General features: G+C 38.0%; 1 pseudogene; it reads right to left on the reverse strand.

Moving 5' to 3' along the window:
* Window positions 1-773: 773 nt before the first annotated feature.
* LOC131398928 (aldo-keto reductase family 1 member C15-like) lies at window positions 774-17,295 on the reverse strand (annotated as a pseudogene).
* Between the last annotated feature and the right edge of the window lie 7,358 nt (window positions 17,296-24,653).

Here is a 24,653-nt window from a genome sequence, read left to right on the forward strand (position 1 = left end):
TTCCCGGACAGTAAACACGCCTTCCATTCCTTTGGAGGGAGCCACTATCTCTACATTCGAAGCCTCTTTGCTGGCCAAACTTCTTGAAAAAATAGTGTGAAATGCAGAGTAGTCACTGCCTCTGCTTATCAGGATACAGAAAGGTGAGACTGTGCAGAATTATCTCAGAATTATCCCCATTTCTAACAGCTCAGTGCTCCTTACTTCCTTTGTGGTCGTCTTCCTCCACTAGCCTGTAAACTCAAGACACTTCTCATATTAATTTAATTCTTGTCTATTTTATATATGCCTAAAACTATGTCTGGCACATAAAGCATGTTCAATCAGTTTTTGATGAATGAGTAAATGGCAAAATACACAAGAACTAATCAAAATGCCAAACTGTAGGCAGATGACTACGAAATTAAATAAATTCGTAATATGATCTGCTTTACAACAAACAAAATACAGTAGTGGAACTTTTAATAATATTTCATACCTTGGAAAAATACTTATGATAAGTCAAAAAAAGTATGCAATCTGTATGTTGAAGACTATTTCAAAATTGTAAATGAACACACAACCCCACATTTCTATAGGAAAATCATGAAGGAAAAGGTACTGTGTTTCTCATAAAATGAAAAAAAAAATGGTTATAATAAAAAGAAAGGCCAGCAGCATGAACCTCCAGACACTGCTTTGAATCACCCCATCACCCCCACCAAGTACAGAAACCCTCTCCACACGCTTAGAAGCAGTAAAGTCTGGTGGAGCTCATGGTGGATAGCTCACGATCAATATTCTGCAGAATATGGATAATAAGGGTGACCAGCAGCACTGAAAGAGAAGGAGGGATATTGATACATTAACTCTGTCTTCACATCGGAAAAGAGAGAGTTTCTCTGAGGTTGTGGTCAGGATGAGCTGACAACTAGATTTATTATCACAGTCTTCCTTCTACCCTGACACACATACATGCCGGCTCCCTGTCCATGTGCAAACTACACCTGCACGCCCAAATCCCACATTACCGTGTAATGTAAATAACAAAGTGACATATAATTTGATTTATATTACAAGTTATAATTATTTATAAGTGAGAACTATGGCTAAAATGTTGTGGTAATTTCAGCCCCAGATGTAACTTTTGTCCCTAGCCAATGAGAACCATCACGGTAACTATTTTGCTGATCTTTTTCACACATTCTTTCAACAAATTTATACTGAAAACCCTCAACAATCCAGGATCCCTCATTAAGGAACTTCTATTCTATTGAGGAGACAACATGTACACCTAAAAACAACACCTACAAAATGTCATTACTGTTCTCTGCATTTATAATTCATGAGAATACTTGTTATTCAATCATTAGTATTACTGTTGTTTTCTTTTTTTTCTATATACTTATTTTCCTTTTTAAATTTGTCCTTTTCAATTCAATTTCATTGAAGAGAGCATTCTGAGCAATTCTATGGTCCAGGAGTTGTGCTGTTGACATAGGGCCACAAAGAAGAGTGAGACTAGGCATTCAAAGCCTAATGAAGGAGATCATAGATTTACACTTAAAAGCTTTTAGGAACAGAAAAGTACTTTCTCAGAATGATTGCGTAGTTTTACAAACATGCAGGAGAATTTTGAGATCGTTCTTTTGGAACTAAAACTTTATTCTATAACTCAGATTTTATTCCCCTTTTCTCTAAAATCCCATTAAAACTTCTCAGTTTGATGAGTCTTCTTTCTCTTCATCCTGAGATGCTTCTGCGGGAACTGAAGAACTGGAATGCTACATTTGTGAACAAGTCAAAATCAAAGGAGGTGGAGGCTCCCCAGTAGTTAGTCTCCTGATGGGCAAAAGCCACCCTGGAGTAAGCCTTGACTCAAGAAATAGAGCAATCCAGAGGATCTTATCACGGTGTGCACCACTGGGGACACATCAGCCACTAACATCAGGGTCAATTAAATTCATGGTCCATTTATAATTCCGTTTGGTGAGATGACATGGCTGAGGAAATGAGAGTTGTGATAGGGAAAAGAGGCCAATGGACAGATAAAATTGGAAGAAATGGGTGATGTCTTGAAACAGGCATGTCCATTAAGAAGAAATGTCACTTGACACTTAGGAGAGGAAGTGGAAGCAGGGCCATGGTATGACTTTCACAGAACCTATACACATTTGCCTTCTTGGGCCCCATCCTCCATAAAAAATATTAATGTTACATTTTACTAATGTGTTAGGATAAAAATGAATAGAATCCAGTCTGGATTCTTTATCACATAGACATTATTAATATAATAATTTTTCTCCTGATTTTAAAAAGAATTAAAGATGAAACATTTTATAGGTTGTAGGCCTATAAAATTAGTGGTCTGTAGGCACTGTGCCACCCGTGTTGAATGGGTACGTCAGCCCTGCATGGAAGCTTCCCAGACACAGAGACTAGGGGCATAAAATTAGTGAATTCACCATGATGCAAACTTTTGCGATTTTACTTATGGTCTGTCCTGGGCTCGCATCTTTTTTCCCTTGGGTCAGAGACTGAGCCCTGGAGTCACCTGTGGTCTGAGTCTATAGGAAGCTCCTGTTTTACTCCTACATTGGAAATCAGGCCTGTAGTCCTGATTTAGGGAAGCTTAGTTCCTCTGCTAACCTGAATGCTGCAGAAAACAAACTGTGAAAAATGATCTACAGGTGACTCACAATAGTACTTTTTCATATCGGAAATTTATGTTGAGGCTGTCACTTGCTTTCATATCTTCTGGAGTCAATTCAAAGTCAAAAACCTGAAATGAGGGAGAGGATCACATTAAACTTTTCTCCAAAGCAGCTGGCTTCTACCTGGGAACTTGAGGACTTTCCAGATGGACAGAGGCAAAGAGAGTGTCCAGGGAAAGCTTCCCTGTCATCACCTTCCTGGTGTACTCGCCTGAGAACTCTTCTGCCTGTGTTCTCCACGCCTCCTACTCCACTTCCTCTCCTTCTCTCTCCTCTTCACAAAAGAAAGGATCACAACTCATCAATCCCAAATGTTTCCAATTGATATGCTTGTGACAAAAAAGAAAAAAATACATTTTTTTCCAAACAAAGGGAGAGTTGGACAATCTGGACAGAATACCTGCTGATTTGTCCAAACTTTGGTCAGGTTTTTCCTTCCCCAGCAGCCTCTAGAATTTGACAGCCTTGAACTTAAGCAAGCATTGTGAGGAAGAGCAATGCCCTGTAAGGTCCTCTCCAAGAATCTATTGCCCTCTGGAAAAGCTTTCCTTTAACAACTCTTGGACCACACCACCTGCTCATGCCAAACCCCAAACTCTATTCTCTTTCTAGGAGTGTTTACTCTTCCCTGTAAAAGAAAACTCGTTCAAATTGACCTTTGAGACACTATTCATCTTACATTCGGTGAGTTCTCCCTTTTGATTAAAGTCTCTATTATTTAAATCCAGATATGTTTTTACTAGACAATGCATAGCCCCTAATAGAGAGTCCATTAGTAGCAAAGCAGACAGATCTTTGATAAGGAATATGAAAGCAAGGAGCTCATTATTTCATACCAGGGACAAATTGATGGAAAACTCAGAGCCTTATCTTTCTTTCTATCTATGTATCTATGTATCTATGTATCTATCTACATACCTACCTACCTACCTATCCACCTGTCATTCATCTTAAATATATACTCCAGAAGTGTTTTGGTTGTCATGGGCATATGTACTTACATGTGAGTTGAATTGAAAAATAAAATGGGATTTTTTTCTGAATGTTTTAACAATGAGATTTAGATTTCTGTATTTGATATTTTCATAAATTGAACGAACTAAACCTACAGTTTCAATGTTTTAGAGCAAACACACTAAAAATAATATGCTCCAATCTCATCTTTTGCAAATATTAAACTCATGATCAAATTTTTATCTGTTACCTTAAAACGGGATAGAGCTTAAGTAGTTTTTCACAATTCTCATCAGCTTCACAACAAAATAAGTTGAAGATGACTGAATGATCTAAAGGACCAGGAGATGTTATGAGGGAGAATTTAGGGAAAAACTTTACTCATTTGTTTAATTTGATCTGCCTATAACTTATGTCTAGCTTCTGACTTTCCAGGAGCTCTTCTGGGGAAAAGGTGACCCAGAAGGAATCACTACATTTAAGATCACATCATCTAGAGGGCACAGCAACATATAAATGAACAATTTTAGTTAACGAAAAACTCACTAACATAGCCATGCCTAGATATACGGTGTTCAACAACTGTGCTGGAGTGTCCTTGTGGTTTAACAAAGCAGCTAATGCTATTTGGTTTGATATTTAGATACAAATAGGGGCTCATAAGCTAGAGAAGTTGAAGAAGTGGAACTAGGCTTTTAAAAGATTTTTAGTGCATAGAAGGACTCCTATAACTGAATAAAAAAAAAAAAAAAAACAGATGAAATGTGCTCAGTGTCATACAACTAGAAAGAGGCAAAACCAGACCTAGAAGCCACAAAATTTAGGACTCTGAGGCTAGTTATCTCTCTTTCCACCCTTCCAAGCTTCCCCCCTAGCACATAGGGAGTGATGCACAGGGTCGAATGACAATAGGTAGGTGCTGAAAGAGATGGCCCCCAATACAGAACTCATTCCTAACTCTGAAGAGACTGTCCAGCCTGTACCTGGAAGTTATCTTTGATTCTCTTCTCATTGAAGTTCTTGGCCAGGACCACTACCCCACATTGCAGCAGGTAGCATAGGGCCACCTGATTTGGGTATCGATTGTGTCTCTTGGCAATGTCATTCAAGATTGGATCCTCCAAGAGATATGGACTATCCCTTTCCACCCTGAAAACAAAAATCAAAAAACACATATTTGAAGGGTGTAGGAATGAAAATCTAAAAAGTCCTTTACCCCAAATTCCTCAAATAATTGAGAGAAGTTCAGCCAATATAGTGTGATTAAAAAAGAGTTTCAAGAATATGTGTAGAGATTCGTTCATAATTGTGCCAAACTGGAAACGACTAATATTTCCATCGATGGGTGATTAGAGAAGTAACTTGTGGTATTTATGTCCATGCAATGGAATATTACTTAGCAGGAAAAGGAAATGAACTAGATACCTCCAACTGTGTGGGTAAATCTCACAGGTGTTATGCTGAGCCAAAGAAGCTGGATGCAAAAGAGTATATACTCTATGAGTATTTTTATATGTGACATACTAGAACATACCAAACTAATCTAAGTTGAAAAAAGAATTCAGAAGGATGGTTGCCTTGTGGTAAAGAAGAATAGTCTGGAAAGGACAGCAAAGAACTTTGTTGGGAAATAGAAAATTTCTGTATCATGATAGGGGTCAGGTTATACAGTACACCATTTTTCAAAATTTGACAGCTAAGATTTATGCATGACAAACTGTATAAATTTTATCATTAAATCACTTTAAAAAAAATATTTAGAATGGGAGTTGGAGTAGGTTGACGTCTACAGGAAATGGAATGAAGGAATGTTGTTGATGACTGAAGTCCAGGGATGGTACCTGAGAATTCACTACATTATTTTATTTTATTTAGGTAACATTGGTTTATAACATTATATAATTTCAGGTGTGCATCATTATATTTCGATTTCTGTTTAGGCTACATTGTGTTCACCACTTAAAGATCAATTATCATCCATCACCATACGCATGTGCCCTGTCACCCCTTTCGCCCTGCTCTCTCCCCAGTTTCCCTCTGGTAACCACCAATCTAATGTTTTTATCTATGTGTTTGTTTGTTTTTGTCATGGTTCCTGTTATATTCTACTTACGAGTAATATTATATGGTATTTGACTTTCTCTATCTGGCTTATTTTACTTAGCTTAATACCCTCAAGGTCCATACATGTTGTCGCAAATGGCAAGATTTCATCTTTTTCATCACTGACTGGTATTACATTGGGTATATATACCACATCTTCCTCATCCATTCATCCATTAATCACTACACTACTGTGTTCACTTGTATATGTTTGAAATCTTCCATAATAAATTGTTAAAACTTAAGAAAAGTATTTCTTCATCAATAGAGTTGCTGACATAGATTAACTCTAATATTATCATTACCGTTTTGGGTCTCTGTGGGACCCCAGGGCACTGTAGGCAACTACAACAATGTCCTTGGTCTTGCAGAACTCCAACAGTTTGCTCTGGTTGAGGTAAGGATGACATTCCACCTGTAAGTTGCCGAGAACAAAAGGTATCGGAATACGTTAGCCAATAACATGTAAACTTGAAAAGTCCTTTGAAGGAATATCTAACACTACGTTAATATTATACTGTATTTTTCAGATTGGTACTTATCCCCATGCACCTTCTGAAATAGCTTTAAATGCTGTGGCTTTTCAGAAATGATCAAACAATCGTCTCCTTATATTTTTATTAGTGTTTAAGATGACTAAAGACTCATGTAGCAGGTTGTGGCCTCTAAATGGCATTTCCTACTGAAAGAAACAAAAATTCCTTAGAAAAATGGCTGATTGCAGGTCTGGGCAAAAAAGCTACATACTGAGCCTGGAACATCTTACACTCTAGAAAGTGAAGAAGATAAGAAAGACAGGCATGTCAAAGGACTCAGGAAATTATGGGAAGAGACAATAAAGTGTTGACAATGTGATCATTAATAAGAATAGTAACTACATTGGATGGGAAAACACCGTATTTGTTAAAATTCATGAATTGACAAGGACATATATATGTGATGAAGTCTTAGATCTAACCTCCAATTACAGGGTTACAAAGACAGAGTACCATGTCAAACTGCATCACTGAGATCAATCAGTAACATCAATTGTGTGGGAAAAGTTAAAGGAGAAAAGGCTTTGTTTCTTTCACAGATAAACTGAAGGAGGAGGAGGAGGAGAGGGAGGAGGAGGAGAGGGAGGAGGAGGAGAGGGAGGAGGAGGAGAGGGAGGAGGAGGAGAGGGAGGAGGAGGAGAGGGAGGAGGAGGAGAGGGAGGAGGAGGAGAGGGAGGAGGAGGAGAGGGAGGAGGAGGAGAGGGAGGAGGAGGAGAGGGAGGAGGAGGAGAGGGAGGAGGAGGAGAGGGAGGAGGAGGAGAAGATGAAGAAAAAGAAAAGAAGAAGAAGTAAGACGAGGAGCAGGAAGATGAGAGAAAAAGAGAGGGACATATTTTAAGATATTTTGAATTTTTCTACAAATAGATTCCTAGAAATGAAACAACTAAGAAAAAGAGTTTAAATATTTGAATGGTCTCTTTCCAAATTTTTAAACTGTTTTACAAAAATCTATACAACTTTACAATGTCACAGTGTTTAAAAATTGGCAGCATTGAGTGTTATTTTTAGAAGCTTTTTCTTTTCATTATGATTTCTCCATTTCTTCACTCTCCATTCATTTGCTTTTCTCTCTGGCTTTTTCTCTCACCTCTCTGCAACTGCTCTTGTGAGGTTTCGATGAAGTCCGTGTCATTAAGCCCAACTGTTTCCATCCCTGTTTGGATTGGCTGCTCCTCAGCAGGATCCATTCTATGGCTCCCGCAAACATGTTCATCCCTCTTCTTTGGCTTTCCTGATACCACACTCTCCTCTTTTTTTCTTTCCCTGTCAAGCAACTCCTCTTCAGTCTCTAACCAATGTCTCTTGGCCTGATCCTTAAATTTTGACTTTTATGCCTTCTTCCTATTCCTTCGATGACCTTTCCCATGAGAACAAATCGACTTCTGTGAGTTCAATAATGATCTATAAAGCAACAACTCCAAAATCTGTACCTCTACCCCTGACTGCCTTCCTGAGCTCCAAACAAGTATTGCCATCTGCCAACTCAGCGTCTCCACTTGGATGTCTCATAGGAACCTCAAACCCATCTTTGAAGAATTGAACCAGTACTCTTCCCATGCCACTCAACCTCTTCCTTCTTTGGCATTTTCTATGGCAGTAAAAGGAACTATCATTACACAGGAGACTTCAAGACAGAAACTTGGGGACTGTTAATTAAGGAAGAGGACATGAAGAGCACAAATCAAGGAAGCCCCAGTGGACTCTGGGCTCACTTGGTTGCAGACAGTCTCGTACTTGAGCCCTGGCTTGTTCAGGATCTTCTCCAGCTGTTTGTGATTGAAATTGGACACCCCAATGGACTTGGTTAATCCTGCATCTTTACACTTCTCCAGGGCTTGTGGAGGAGGGAAATGTGTGGTAAACTTTTCGTGTACTTTGGCCTTCTCATTTGACATTGAACATTTTAAAAACTGGAAATCTGTTATCACATGTATCACGATTTGACTGAACCCATATTATCACTTTGATACATTTTTTCCTGATGTCTTTTATTGCTAGCCACAGGTACTTTGTCTCCTTGTTTCTATAACATGCTCACTCAGCGTGATAAATAGACATGAAGATGCTTTCAATTCCCTTCCCTCCCTCGCTTCCATGTGCCTGTTTTGCTGTTAGGCATCTAATAGTCATTTAGCAAACAGAGTCAGAGTTAACGGCCAAGGGAAACTCACAGGTTTTCCTAGTAGATGGTTTGGCTGCTTCCACTTTCCTAGAATGGTGACAAACATGGTATGAAGGGCTAGATAAGGGCAGGCTTCACTCTCCTACCTTCTCCTCTTCTTCTAAGTCATATACAACATTCTCTCCCTGCATGGGCCTGTTTATCTGTCCTGGGATGGAGCTCTAACTCCTCTTGAGTTTGCTCTAATGATCCCCACATAGAGCTCCGAGGCTCAACCTGATCAGTAGAGCAAAGAAACTTTTACTTAGAATCATAGAAGTTTAGATGAAAAATAGTCCGTAGAGGTCATGCCATTAAGCTCCCTTCCTTTACAGATGAGAACACCACTGTACAGAGAAGGGCAGTGACATGGCTGAGGGTAGACAACTGTTGGGGCCAGAACCCATTTCCTCTGACTCCCCATCCAGTGATTTCTGCCTTGTTACCCAGCGCCTCTTGGGTGTCAGAGTCAGCACTTACCTCCCATGTGTCACGAAAGTCCACTGTATCTAAAATAATTTCCCCATTGGCATCCTTTGGCACAAGCTCCTCCCCAGGCTGGAACACAGAGAGGAGAGGTGACGAAGATGAGGGATTTTATTTAAAGAATGACCTTCCTGGTGCCTAAGGAGCTTGAAAGTGACAAAACCATCAAGAGGCTAATCCAAATGTTTGTTTGTGGATGAACATATTTGTATGTTTTTGTTGTATAATAGAAGACATGGGGGAAAGAAGATCAGAAGCATCTGAGAGACAGTAGCAAAATCTCTCTCCCCCAATGACCTCCAGCCTCCTGTTCACACACACCAATGAACTTCAATAAGAATGATTTCTTCCCCAAGGTTGGAATTGATTTGATTTCCCAGGGACTGGCTGGTTTGGATGACAGGATTTACCTTTGCTACTGAGCAATGTGTTTTAGCTTCAGTTTATGATAACCCAACTCAGAGGTAATGAAGATACTGAATGTGCTCAGTGAATGTCGACTATGATGATAAGTTGGATCAGTGAAGCCCAAAGGAGCCCAGTTGTGTAATATGGACCCTCGCATGATACTTCACTCTTGATTGGAAATGAGAGATCCATATGGGAGGGAGTCTCCCCCTAAAGAGGTGGGGATTTCTTATCGTACCTCTGCAGTCTGTTGTAACTCAACTTTCTTGAAGACCCTAATCACCAAGAGACTACAGACAGAAGCATATCACTTAGAAATGTAAGGTCATGTCCTCAACTCTCTGAAGTGGAGGCTGTGAGATCATTCAATTTCAATCCTTCTGAATGCTATAAGTTAAGAATAAAAATAATCTTGATGGCGAAGTGACACAACTGTCAAGGAGGCTCACGAATCATTTATCAATTCTATCCACCACACTCAGACCTACTTCTCTCAGTAAGAACCCAGAAAACCCAGCCAGAATGAGAGAATGGAGGTGCAACAGCAGTGATGGAACACTCTTGGGCATAACAAGGAAAAGCAAAAGCTAACCTTCATAGCAATTGGCACATGAATGAGGAAGAGATCAACATAGTACAGTCCAAGTTTCTTCAGTGATCTTTCCAGTGCTGGTCAAACCAATTCTGGTCGAAGGAAAGTAGCCCAAAGCTGCAGTGACCAAAATAAATAAAAAACGGCTTGTGATTTCCCATATTCAGGGACGCAAACTAAACATCATTGTTAAAAGATTGAGAAGTGAGTAACAAACCATTGTGGTGGTCTAAATATATGAGGCGCTGGGTCTACATTTATGTGACTTGGTAAAAATGAGCTCCTTAATGGGAACTGAGATTTATTTGAGTGACTGTAACAAAACTGTGATTAATACTTAGATGGCCCAGGAAAAACAACCTAAGTGTTTCAAGGATTAGAAAAGTCCTCTCTAGAAGGAGAGTCAAGAAATGTCAGGTAAGGGGAAATGGAAACTACTGTCCCATATAATAACTGCCTGGAAACAATTCTGCTGAGAGGCCTACTTTTTAAGAATTCAGTATCACAGATGTCAACACACGTAGCATAATTCTGTATAGGTCTCAGCTCTTTTGATATTGGAAGCAGGGTTTCCAACCTCAGAAAATTTTACACAATGCTGACTTGAAAAAAGTATTTCCTAGTCTGATTCTATTTTCTGAATAATATGTCAGCCTCACTTGGAAATGTCCTGAGAAAAATCTCCTGAAGAATAAAAGGAGTGGAATCACTCCATAGTAGCTCAGTCAATCCATACAACAGATATAGAAGAAAAGTATTATTTGTGCTTCAAATATGAATGCTGATTGATGATCAGAGAGGTTGAGCAACTGGGTCCCATCTTTAACACATTTCAGGGCAAAGCAAGCCTTTTCTGTTTTCTATTTTTTTATAATGGGCCTCTACAATGTTAGGAGATATATAGCTAAGCTGACAGCAAACTCTTGTCACTCTGCCCACAGCACCTTCGTGGTGTAGAATATGTCCTCTCTCTTCACAGTACCATCCACCATCATCTCTCCGAGGGCCTTGCCAATCTACTCCTCATTTTGATAGAGGTATGCAGAGTCGATGTGATGGAAACCTACATCAATAGCCACTTTGGTGGCCTCTCCAGCCTTGCTCTTAGGAACCTATAAAATATGAATATGGAGCGTTGGAAATCCACCCAACTCGGAGACAAGCAATTTATTTCCATCATAGCATTTTCACCAGCTGTCTCCTGTTGTCTCTGGTTCCCCAGTTTGATGGTGCAAGCCTTGGTAATAAACCTGTCCTTGGGAGGCACAGACTAAACTCCAACATGACCTCTAATCTAAAGTGACTTAGGGAAATGGGCTTCACCATAAAATATGGACAATCAAGTCTCTATCAATAAAGAATTCATTGTATGGAAGTAACTAACAGGAAACCTTCTGACGTGAAGAAAACTTCTAAAGATATAGATGTAGATAGATACAGATATACATATAGATATATACGGTATAGATATAGATACAGATATCAGCATGTATTTTGGGCATTGAATTGGAAATGTATCCATAATACTGGTATATTATCCATCCAGTTCTACCCAACTAAACTCTTGAAGTCATTCATGATTGTTTTTCAGCCTTCATTCCCCAGGTGCTCTGATTCAACATTTATGCAACAAGCATTTATCAGTGCCTCCTGTGTGCCTCACATTACGCTACATCCTGAAGCCCTGGGGATTTAATCATTAACAAAAGACACCTGCTTAAACCTCCTAAAAGAAAGTGTAGAGGTAAGCTCCTTGACTTTGGTCTTGGCAATCGTATTCTGGATTTAACACCAAAAGCAAAGACAGTAAATGCAAAAATAAACAGGTGGCACTACATCAAAATTAGAAGTTTCTCCACAGCAGTGAAACCATCAACAAAGTTAAATGGAAACCTGTGAAATGGGACAAAATATTTGCAAACCACATATCCGATAAGGGGTTAATATATTAAATATACCAGAAACTCATGCAACTCAATAGCAAAAAAATATAATTAGCCCAATTTAAAAATTGGGCAAGGGCCTGAATAGACATTTTTCCAAAGAAGACACACAAATGTCCAATGGACACATAAAAAGCTGCTCAGCAATACTAATCATCAAGGAGATGCAAAGCAAAGCCACAATGAGACATCACATCACAAATGTTAGATGCTAACAAGGATGTGAGAGAAAGGAACCCTTATGCACTGTTGGTCGAAATGTAAATTGGTATGCTCTCTGAGGAAAACTGTGTGGAGGTGCCTCAAGAAATAAAAGATAAAGTTACCATATGGTTCAGCAATTCCACTTCTGGGTATTTTTCTAGAGGAAACAAAATCATTATCTCAAAGAAATATCTCTACTTCCTTGTGCATTTCAGCATTGTTCTCCCAGCCAAAGTATGAAAACAATCTTTGTGTCTATTGATGGGTGAATGCATAAAGAGTATGTGGTGTATATATATATATATATATATATATATATATATATATATATACACAATAGAATATTATTCAACTTTGGACAAGAAGGAAAGCCTGTCATTTGCAAAAACAAGGATGATGCTGGAAGGTATTATACTTAGCAAAATAAGCTAGACAGAGAAAGACAAATACTGTATGGTGAAATCTGAAAAAAATTCGAGTTCCTAGAAACAGAGAGTAGAAAAGTATTTGCCAGGGGCTAGAGTTTGGGGGAAAAAGGAAGACATTGGTAAAATGGTACAAACTTTCAGCTAAAAAACAAATAAGGCTTGAGGATCTGATTTATAACATGGTCGCATAGTTGATAATACTGTACTGGATAACCGACATTTGCTAAGAAAATAGAATTTAAATGTTCTCACCGGAAAAAAAAAAAAAGGTAAATATATGAAGTGATAGATGGGTTATACTTGATGAGAGGAACCTTCTCACAATGTATACATGTACCAAATCAACATGTCATATGCTTGAATCATCTTAGAATTTTATTCATCAATTTTACCTCAATAAAGCTGAAAACAATTTTAAAATATAAAGTGTACCAATTGGTTTAAAGAGAGTATAACAGGTAATTTGCAGAAAGGTTGTGACGAGGATTAAATGAGAAATGTACTATATGGAGTCAGTTATTATGCCGCACAGTTGTCACTCTACCTATACCTGCTTGGCACTCAAAATATCCTTGTACACTGACCCAGACTTCCAACTGAGAGCATCTATGCTATCCCAGTCTCTGCCTGGGAGACTTCTATCACCACCAGAGTCTTCAGGAGAGGATCTCAACAATTAGGTAAAGAGGAGGTCTTATCCACTGGATGCTAATTAGCCTCTACAGCTGATCACCCCAGTACTTACATGATGGGCCCATGAATGGACTAGCCATGTTGAAAGGTATTAGGACCATGCATGGGCAAACTTCATGGGCTACTTCTTACCAAGGCTGTTTGAGCTCCCGCTACTTTGACATCGGTGACTGTCAGCAGAAGCAGGGACTGACACTGAATCTGGTAAAGAACTGTTCCTCCTGGAGACAAGGCAGCCCCTGGGTGGTGAGTTGATTATATTAAACTCTTGATCTAACTGGGGACAGAGCAGCAATTCATCTTTCCTGAGACTGATAACATTCTATGTATGAGTTGCCATCTCTTTTCACAGTCCCTCAGACAGCATTACTATATAAGGGCTACAGAGAGTTGGATTTATCATTATAGGATCCCATGTAACATTGCCTATTTGTTCTATTCTCTGTGGTCCTTTTCTGTCTTTAACAACAGTAATAGAAGTTGGATATGACATAGGTAAGACATACCCTGTGCTTAATCTATAATGGTGGATACAATGGACAATTATGTCATTGAAAACAAACTGGCCCTATCTGATACCCATTAGCTATTGATATTTCATGTCACAGCTCTACCAAGATGGAGCATATTGGTGTCCATCATTTATGGGAGAAATCTCTCCTGAGAAACCCCAAAGCTGCTTCTACTTCACGGTGATCATATGTTGACACTTTAAATGCATTGCAGTTGACCAGGTGGATGTATGAAGAATACATTTTGTGAGAAGCACAATTCTATCTCCATTGTTACTTTGTGCCCCCTAAGTCTTCCTTCCTAATAGATAACACTTAGCATAATAATGGCTTCTGATATGAAAAAATGTTTCAATGATGGAAATCTTTGGCAAATTCTTTGGCAAATACCTCCATCCCCAAGAAACCTACAGCAAAGTTGCTACTAAGTAGTCACGTTACTTTCTCTTTCTTCCTGTGCCCACTACCCATCAGGAGTTTCTAACAAAGAGAAGAGTAACTCTGACTGAGGCAGGAGATGAGTGCAGGGAGAGCAACCTGAGCTTAGATTTTACACTCGTAAGAAATAAGAATTCTAGTTTACCTAGGAGAGTTGTTGAGGAATTAAAGGTAATGCATAGAAATTACTTAAAATACATGCTAAGCATACAATATATGTTAAATAATTTAATATGTTAAATCAAAATGATAACTATGATAACCCACTCTCAAAATTCCCACCTTCTGAATCCCCTGAGACAACCGCTTGTCATCCCACTTAATGCAAAGTTAGAGATGGTGAAATGGAGGCTCGCTCTTATTGACAGAGGTGAGAATTGAGATTCAGTTTCTTAGGAAATTTTAGTAAGTCACCCACATGTCTAGGAAGCTATAATCTGATCACAGTTCAGTCTGATTCATAGGCCATACTAAACAACACTGATATGGTCTGACCATCAAAAAAGTAACGTGACTTTACTATAAAGTCATAAAATTTGAACAAAGCAATGATGAGAAAGCCGTCATCTTTTTTTTTTTTTTGTCCTGAGGAAGATTCACCCTTAGCTAACATCTGTGCCAATCTTCCTCTAGTTTGTATGTGGGTTGCCGCCACAATGTGGCCACTGACGAGTGGCGTGAGTCTGCACCTGGGAAGCGAAATCGAGCTGCCCAACCAGAGTGCAACAAACTTAACCACTAGGCCATGGGGCCATCCCCCAACATCATTTTTGATGCTATATTTAATTCATGAATATATGTGAAAAACTTGTACCAATAAGTACAATTTACCAAACAACTACTGGTCCTATCATATAATTTATATCTCCACACAATCACATTCACACATTTGACACACATACACCACATACACAGCACCTTTGAAGTGTAGAATATGTCTTCTCTCTTCACAGTACCATCTTCAATTTTGCTTCGGATGGCCCATTCAGCCTCCCTGTCATTATTGTACATAAAAGCAGAATTAATATTTTGGAACCAAGCATCTATAGCTAATTTGGTGACCTCCACAGCTTTGCTCCTAGGAACCTAGGTGAGCAACCAAAGGTAGTAGCTGGATATCCACATGATTGAGAGATAGCTAAGGCACAAACTTTGACCTTCCCAAGCATCAGCTTTTCCTCATGTCTTAGGTTAGTTCTGCAGGTGTGGTGATGTACCCATAGCAGGTTGCCCGAGCCATTCCTAGTAAGTACTAAAAGTAGGGTATCCCAGGGACCCCTTCAATCCTCAGCAATCTCTGGTTAATCACTACCATTGGAGGTGCCCAAGACCAGTCTCAGGTAAAATGATTTGCTTAAAGAACTCACAGGATTCAGCATATAGTTGTAGTCATGGATAAGATTTGTATTGTGAGAGGTTACTAAGCAAAATCAACAAAGGGAAAACGTTCATGGAAGAAAGTCTCAAGAAACAAGGTGCAAGTTTCAAAGAGTCCTCTACCAGTGTAGTAGCAGAGAACACACTAAATAACAATTGTGTACATTTAAGGTGTACAGCGAGATGTTTTCATATACGTATACATTTTGAAATGATTACCACAATTAAGCTAGTTAACATATCCATCACATCACATAGTTAACATTTTTGTGTGTGTAGTGAGAACACTTAAGATAAACTCCACTAGCAAATCTCAAGAATATAATACATTATGATTAACTATAGTCACCATGCTGTACATTAGTTCTCCAGAACTTATTCATCTTATAACTGAAAGTTTGCACCCTATGACCAACTTCTCCCCATTTTTCCCACTGCCCCATCCCCCAGCTACTGGTCACAATTCCTATACTCTGATGGTATGTGTTTGACTTTTTTAGATTCCACATAAAAGTGGGATCATGCAGTGTTTGTCTTTCTGTGTCTGGCTTATTACCCTTATATAATGTCCTCCAGGTTCATCCATGTGATTGCGAATTGTAGGATTTCCTTCTGTTTTAAGGCTGAACGATATTCCATTAGTTTTTTAACTATTTGAGTTTTCTTTTTTGAATGATAATTCTAGGTACTAGTTAGTTGGTTTAACTGCCTTCTGCTGGTCATGATATTTCCTTAGGTGTTTGGGCATTAAGAGGTTTATGGAAGCTGAAGCTTCAGTGTTATCCTTGACTCTTCTTTCCCCTTCATTCCACTTTCCACTACAAAGTAAACGAGTCCTGTCATCTGTCTCATAAGCGTCTCTTTGAATATTTCCTTCTGTTTTATAGATGACACAGTGAGACTCAAAGTTTAAGTACTAGTGCCTTGTCAAACAACTAAATTGTCTAAAGACAACATTGGAAGGCAAACTTCTGTCTTCCACTCTAGTGACTTGTCCATTTGGCACCTCTTATGTCCAAGGTCCAACTCTACCTATTTGCTCCAATCAAAAGTACATTAACATGGACCAAGATTTGAAACCAGGCCCTGGAATACTGTAGCTTATTCTCTCAAATGACATTAAATTTTCCATTCAGAATGAATTTCCAAGCAGTAGGAGAATTACAAGGGAAACTATCTACAGGTTGAGAATCTATGCCTAGCACTCAGAAAGCTACCCCACAGCAGAACAGCAACTCTCTCCCATCATTAGTCATTCACTTGGTCTCCAGAACCTTTACCAGAGATATTTCTCTGGATCACTTCATTTTAGATGGAATAAAGACTTCTTGAATTCCAGATATACAGAGAAACCACTCCCATGTAATCACCCTCAAAGCAAGGCAGCTAATAAGTGTTCTTGACTGCTGAGTTTCATCTATTTTTCCAACCTGGGAAATAGATAGAAACTAGAGGAAAACCCAGAATAAACTGTAGGTGTTTGGCCACATGGCCAAACATCTATGCAGAGTAGATGCTACTACTTTGTCTCCTTGTATAATGAATGATTCTAGCCTGGTTACAAGAACCAAGTGTATCTCCCAGAGTCTCCCAGAATTTCAATGACTTGACAATCCAAGTCAGCTTCTTCTCATGCTAGGTATATGTTCTTTTGAATCCTCAACACCAAGATGTCTTTGTTACCTCTTCAGGTGCATAGGGGCCAAATCCCAGTACAGGAATGAAGTGGCCATCATTTAGTTCCACACACCAACATTTGGGATCCATTATCTGTTGTTCCTCCGTCTAAGCAGACTCTGTTTTATTCTTCTGCCTACACAGGTTACGTGAATTACTGGAGAGTATCACCCAAGTCGACTGTCCAACTGCTATAAAATGGATTGTAGGAAGAGCAAGGTTAAAGCAGTAACTCATGGAGCGAGAAGTGGAACCAGTTAACTTTTTTGTTTGTTTTATATCTAAGAGAAAACTTAACAAATTATTGTATGGTGCTAAATAACTCACTAACTTGTTGTACAAGTAAATTTTTTGTTTAGGATCCACATGCATTAGTAAATTATCACAAAAGATTTGCTGAACAATTATTGACCATATGTTAGACTATAAACCTCCAGATACCAATCTCTGCTTTGTTTTTGTCATGATGAAGTTTCTCCTTCATCATAAATCATTTGACACACACACACGCACACACATACAAACAAACAATTTGGAGGAATGCTTAATGAGAATTTTTCAAAAACTTGACCATCAATAATGAATTAAAACTTCAAATTGAAATAAAATTAGCCTTTTTACCTTTCCCATCATCAAAATTATTTTTGTTTTTTTAATTTACTTTATTGAAAGAATATCCAGTCATAAAAAGGGTGCAATCCTGAAAAGGGTGCCGTAAAAAGACAATCTGGCAAGGTGATTATTGGAGTATTAATTATTAACAGTTTTGGATATCATTTGCAGCATGCAAACCAAACCTTAGAGTGTTTATATCTTTCACCCAGTTATATAACATTTAGAAAACTATCAAGATGTAACTAACAAAATAACTGGTGAGTATTTTATATAATTTATTATCTTAGCGGTATTCATGAAAGAAAAAACTGGAAACAACTTAAATTATAATAAACTTTGGAGGAGTAAGGGAAATTAAGATGCATTGAGACAATGGAATATTATGAAATGATTTAAAATTGCACACATAGAGTGATGTCAGCAAAATTGTGGACTAGGAAGCTCTATGCTATCCCACAGGAACATAAGGAAACAACAAGAAACTAGCTGAAATAATCTTATAGGAGCTCTGGAAAACAGTCAAACAAAGATATATAGCAACAAAATGAACATCCAGTTAGGAAAAAGCCAGATTCAAAGTAGTAGGATTTTTCATCACATTTTTACTCACCCTTGCCCCTCCCCCTGCCTGACACAGTGTAGGCTTGATCTGTAAGCGACACCAGAACAGTTCCTGGTTACCTCACTCAAACCAGAGTGATCATAGAAGATATTATTTGCAATATTCTAAGCTCCTTGGGTGCTGCCTGAAAGACTGGTGCCTATTTCACCTAACTCTAAGCTTGAACTGAAAAGCACTGGAATGACTCATTACAGCTGCAGGGGGAATATAGATGCACAGATGCCAGGGGCAAGAGATAAATGGTGGGGACATAGAATAGACTATATAAAGCTCTGGGGAGAAGCTGAGATGTGTGTTTTTGGGATATTATTCCATTCTAAAAGCAGCTGTCTATTCAGGAGAATAGATGCATGCTCAGAAAAGAAGTGAATAGACTTTCAGCTTTCATATTGGGCTGATCCCAAGACTAGGAGCAGGCCAAGCTAATAAGTGAAGGATTATCAGGACACAGAACAAATCCACAAGGAGTGGGAGAGTTGGCTGTTTTTCCAAATTCCCTGTTAAACAAACATACAAAACATACAAAAAAAAAAAAAAAGAATACACGACTCATTGAAAAGAAGAAAATAAATCGACAAAAACTGTTCCGGAACAAGCACAAGTATTGGACTTAGTAGAAAAAGTGTTTTAAACAACCATATTACATATGCTGAAATTGCACAAGGAAATATTTGACTAGAACTAAAAGAAATCAGGTAAATCATGAAAGAATAAAATCATAATATTGAAGAAGACATAGAAATCATGGAACCTAAAGAACAGAAAGAATAAAATTCAGAAATGTGAACAGAATCTAAAGGACTTATAGGACACTAACCTGTGGACAAATATACACATTATCAGAGTCTCAGAAGGAGGAGAGAGAGAGAATGAGACAGAGAGATTATCTGAAGAAATAATAAACAAAAACTCCTGAACTGTAATATAAGACTTGAATAACAAATCCAAGAATGTAAAAGAATTACAGGTAGGATAAACTCAAAGATATCCACACCTACAGACATTAAAATCAAAAAATTGAAAAGCAAAGACAAGAGAATATCTTCAAGCAACAAGGAAACATGACTCATCAGATACAAGGGATCCTGGATGAGATTATCAACAGATTTCTCATCAGAAACATTGGAGGATGCAAGGCAATGAGATGATATATTTAAAGTGCTGAAGGAAAAAAACCTGGCAACCAAGAATTTTATATCAGGTAAAACTGTCTTTCAAAAAGAAGGGATTAATTGAGACAATTTCAGATAAACAAAACCTGAAAGCATTCATTACCATTAGAACTGCTCTATAAGGAGTGTAAAGAAAGTCATTCAGATTCAAATGAAAGGACACTAATCAGTAATTTAAAGTCATATGAAGATACGAAGACTTCCGGTAAAGATAAATATGGGCAAATATAAAACTATGGACTGACTTACCTTTGGTTTGTAACTCTATCTTTTTAATTCTATAAGATTTTAAAGATGCGTTCATAAAAGTAATTATGCATACATTTTAATATGTACACAATGTATAAAGATGAATGTAGTGACATTGATAACATAAATTGGGAGAGGGGACCAGAGCTGTATAGGAGTAGAGTTTTTGTATGGCACTTCAGTTAAATTGGTATCAATTCAAAATATATTGTTATAACTTTACAATGTTATTTGTAATCTGTATGGTAAGCACAAAGAAAATAACAATAGAATATACACAACTTAAAATGATAAGGACATCAAAACGTGTCACTACTAAAAATCATCTAAACAGAAAGGAAAGCAAGAATCGAAGAAATACAGGACTTAAGTCACACATAAAAAAATTAAAAATGTAAATCTTTCTCCATCAATAATTACTTTAAATGTAAATAAACTCCCCTAATCAAAAGGTATAGATTGGTAGAATGGATTTAGAAAAAAAAACAGGACTGAGAGTGATGTCAACATCATGGCAGAGAGCCTCTCCCCTTAAACTCTCCCCTCTATGACACAACAAAAAGGACATTCATATACCAACATAGCATGTCCACATAACACAAACAATGTCTGAGAGATCCACTCAGCCATATGTCTGAAGGGGGAGGTGCTGGACTCTCCAGAGGAAGTGGAAGGAGGTAAGGAGAACACTCCATGCCCAACAGCAGTGACTCCAGGTCAACTTGGCTCTCATAGAAAGAAGAGGGAGGGGCAGCCCTGCATGGGAAAACCATCACTCACCAGGTTCCTTCACAGCCCATGGCTAACTCCCGCAGGGAGGTTACTGAACAGTTGTGGTGACGCCTTCATCAAGCTAGCACCCCAGGAGAGCAGATAGTGAGGGAAGGGCAAGAAGCCCTTGGTATTGGGCAGGTAAAATGAAGTACCACTCCCCCTGCTCTGCAGTCCAACACAGCTGGTCTTCCAGAGCGCCTGCAGATTGTGGTGGGCTCAGAACACACAGCTCTTGACACCAACCCAGTCGCGCCAGGTGGAAGCTGCAACCAGACGTTATCACTATGAGGAGAAATAAATCCACACCAACAAACAATATACAAAAATATATTAAATCTCCTGACTAGAAGTAAAATGACAAACACCCAGAAATGAATCCTGAAGGCAAAGAAATTTATAATCCAAATGACATAGAATTCAAAATAGCTATCATAAAAATGCAAAACTAGTTACAAGAAAATGCAGATAGCAAAATGAAATCAGGAACTTCTTCACAAATGAGATTGAAACTATAAAGAAAAACCGATCAGAAATGTTAGAGATGAAAAACACAAGGGAAGAGATAAAGCAAAATCTGGAACCTTTAAAGAATAGAGCTGAAAATATGGACATAAGAATTAGCAACTTAAAAGTTAGGAATGTAGAAATGTTCCAGATGGAGGAGGAGAGAGAACTAAGACCAAAAAGAAATTAAGAAATTCTCCTAGAAACATCTGAATCAATTAGGAAATGCAACATAAGGATTACAGTTATTCCGGTGGGAGAACAGAGGGAAAAAGGAGCAGAGAGCTTGTTCAAAGAAATAATACCTGGGAACTTTCCAAACCTGAGGAAAGAGCTGGAATTACAAGTGAATGAAATCAATAGATCTCCTAACTATATCAACATACAAAGATGCTCTCCAAGGCATATAGCAGTAAAGCTGGCAAAGGTCAATGACAAAGGAAAAATATTAAGGTCAGCAAGACAAAAAAAATAATAATAATGTATAAAGGAACTCCTATGAGGATTTCAGCAGAAAACTTACAGGCTAGAAGAGAGTGGAGTGATGTATTCAAAATTCTGAATGACACAAACTTTCAGCCAATAATACTCTGTTCAGTGAAAATATCCTTCAGATATGATGGAAAAATAAAAACTTGTCCAAATAAACAAAAGCTCAAGAAGGCCCTCATGCCTGGAAAAAAAAAAAAAAAGAAAAGAGAAACAGGATACAAAGTCTTGAGCAAGGATAAAAATAGGTAGACAAAATCTGCTTTTGATCAGAACAGGTTAGCAAACACTTAATTATAACATCAAAGATAAAGGGAAGGAAAACACCAAAAATGAATATAACATTGTCACTTTAACCACAAACTCACAACACAAGATGGAATAAGTTGTGACAATAATAATTTAGAAGGTTAAGAGGAAAGGGATGGAATCAACTTAGTCTAAGGAAATAAGAGGCTATCAGAACATAGACTATCTCATCTAGAATATAATTTTTATAAACCTCATGGTAACCACTAAACAAACAATCAGAACAGAGATGCATATGATAAATAAAGAAAAAACTAAGAAAACCATCATAGAGAACTACCAAACTGAATTGGTAGTCTGTGACACATGGGATGAGAAACAAAGGAAATGCAGAAGAACCAGAAAATGACTGATAAAATAGTTGCATTAAACCCTGATATATCAATAATCACTCTAAATGTAAACGGATTGAATTCCCCAATCAAAAGACACAGAGTGGCAGGATGGATTAAAAACAAGAACAGCAGATGGCCCGGTGGTGCAGCAGTTAAGTGCATGCAGTCAGCTTTTGTGACCCAGGGTTTGCTGTGGTGGTGTCTCATATAAAGTAGAGAAAGATGGGTGTTGATGTTAGCCCAGGGCCAATCTTCCTTGGCAAAAAGAGGAGGATTGGCATCAGATGTTATGTCAGGGTTTTCTATATATAAAATATATCATCTGCAAATAATGAAAGTTTCACTTCTTCATTGCCTATTTGGATTCCTTTTATTCCTTTTTCTTGCCTAATTGTTCTGGCCAAAACCTCCAGCACTATGTTGAATAAGAGTGGTTAGAGTGGGCACCCTTGTCTTGTTTCTGTTCTCAGAGGAATGGCTTTTAGACTTTCCCTGTTGAGTATGATGTTGGCTGTGGGTTTCTCATAAATGGCCTTTATTATGTTGAGGTACTTTCCTTCTATACCCATTTTATAGAGAATTTTTATCATAAATGGATGTTGGATCTTGTCAAATGCCTTCTCTGCATCTATTGGGATGATCATGTGGTTTTTAGTCCTCATTTTGTTAATGTGGTGTATCACGTTGATTGATTTGCAGATGTTGAACCATCCCTGTGTCCCTGGTATAAATCCCACTTGGTCATGGTGTATGATCTTTTTAACATATTGCTGTACTCAGTTTTCCAATATTTTGTTGAGGGTTTTTGCATCTATGTTCATCAGCTATATTAGCTTGTAATTTTCCTTCTTTGTATTGTCCTTGTCTGGCTTTGGTATCAGGGTGATGTTGGCCTTATGGAATGTGTTAGGAAGTGTTCCATCTTCCTCTATTTTTTGGAATAGTTTGAGAAAGATGGATATTAAATCTTCTTTGAATGTTTGGTAAAATTCACCAGAGAAGCCATCTGGTCCTGGACTTTTATTTTTTGGGAGGTTTTTGATCACTGTTCCAATCTCTTTGCTTGTTATTGGTCTATTCAGATTCTCTATTTCTTCTTGATTCAGTTTTGGCAGGTTGTATGAGTCTAGGAATTTATCCAGTTTGTTAGCATATAGTTTTTCATACTATTCTCTTATAATTCTTTGTGTGTATGTGACATCTATTGTAATTTCTCCTCTTTCATTTCTAATTTTATTTATTTGAGCCTTTTCTCTTTTTTTCTTAGTGAGTCTGCCTAAGGGTTTGTCAATTTTGTTTATCTTCTCAAAGAACCAACTCTTTGTTTCATTAATCCTTTCTACTGTTTTTTTTTTTTTTTTGGTCTTAATTTCATTTATTTCTGCTCCAATTTTTATTATTTCTGTCCTTCTGATGACCTTGGACTTTGTTTGTTCTTCTGTATCTGGGTCTGTTAGGCATAATTTAAGGTTGCTTATTTGGGCTTTTTCTTGTTTGCTAATGTGGGCCTGTATTGCTATGTGTTTCCCTCTCCTGACCTCTTTTGCTGCATTCCATATGAGTTGGTATGGGAACCACTTGTTTTAAGAAGTGACAGAAACTCTCTTAGAGACACCTCAGCACAGCTCCTCTCATGTGTCATTGGCCAGGATTGGGTCACAGTTATCTTCCCAAGGTGATTACATGTCAAGAGCAATGGAGTGATCATGAGTGATCTAATAAAACAATTTGGGGTTCATTGAGTATTGGTAAAGCAAATACCTTGACCACTGAAATCATAGTCAAAATCTGATACAATTTAGATTGGATATTTAGGAACTTGGCCACACTTAGAACTATTTGGTGAGCTTTTAAAACACAGGAATACTTAGGCTTTACTAAAGTCAAACAAGTAAGAATCTCCAGGTGAGGTGTGACTCAGCTACAGATAAATATATCCACATAAATAAAAGCCAAACAATTGTCTTGGTTTTAGACACATTTATCCTGTATGATTTGTACAAGGACAGACTAAGAGGTGAAAAAGGCAGGAGGTCTCACCCTGCGCCAACATGTTTAAAGGAGAAATGTAGAGAGAATAAGTGGAATCTGATTAAACTTCAATTTATTTTCTTACTTAACCTAATTTGAATATGTAAACTTTTATGCAAAGCAAAAGGATGAAAAGGAGAAAAAAAGACTCAGTGATTACAATTCTTGATGAATCAATAACTTGATGGATTGAGGTGTAGTAGAAAACATAGAGTGAGAGAATTGATCCAGGTGGAATGTGTTACAGTTACGATTTCAGAGATGAAGCAGTTCTAAGAAGTAAACATGGGAGTAGTTACTTCATGTAGTGTAGGTATAAGCAGAAACTCTCAGGAGTTGAGTACGTCA

Source organism: Diceros bicornis, chromosome 36, assembly GCF_020826845.1.
Source record: "Diceros bicornis minor isolate mBicDic1 chromosome 36, mDicBic1.mat.cur, whole genome shotgun sequence".
Taxonomy (NCBI): Eukaryota; Metazoa; Chordata; class Mammalia; order Perissodactyla; family Rhinocerotidae; genus Diceros; species Diceros bicornis.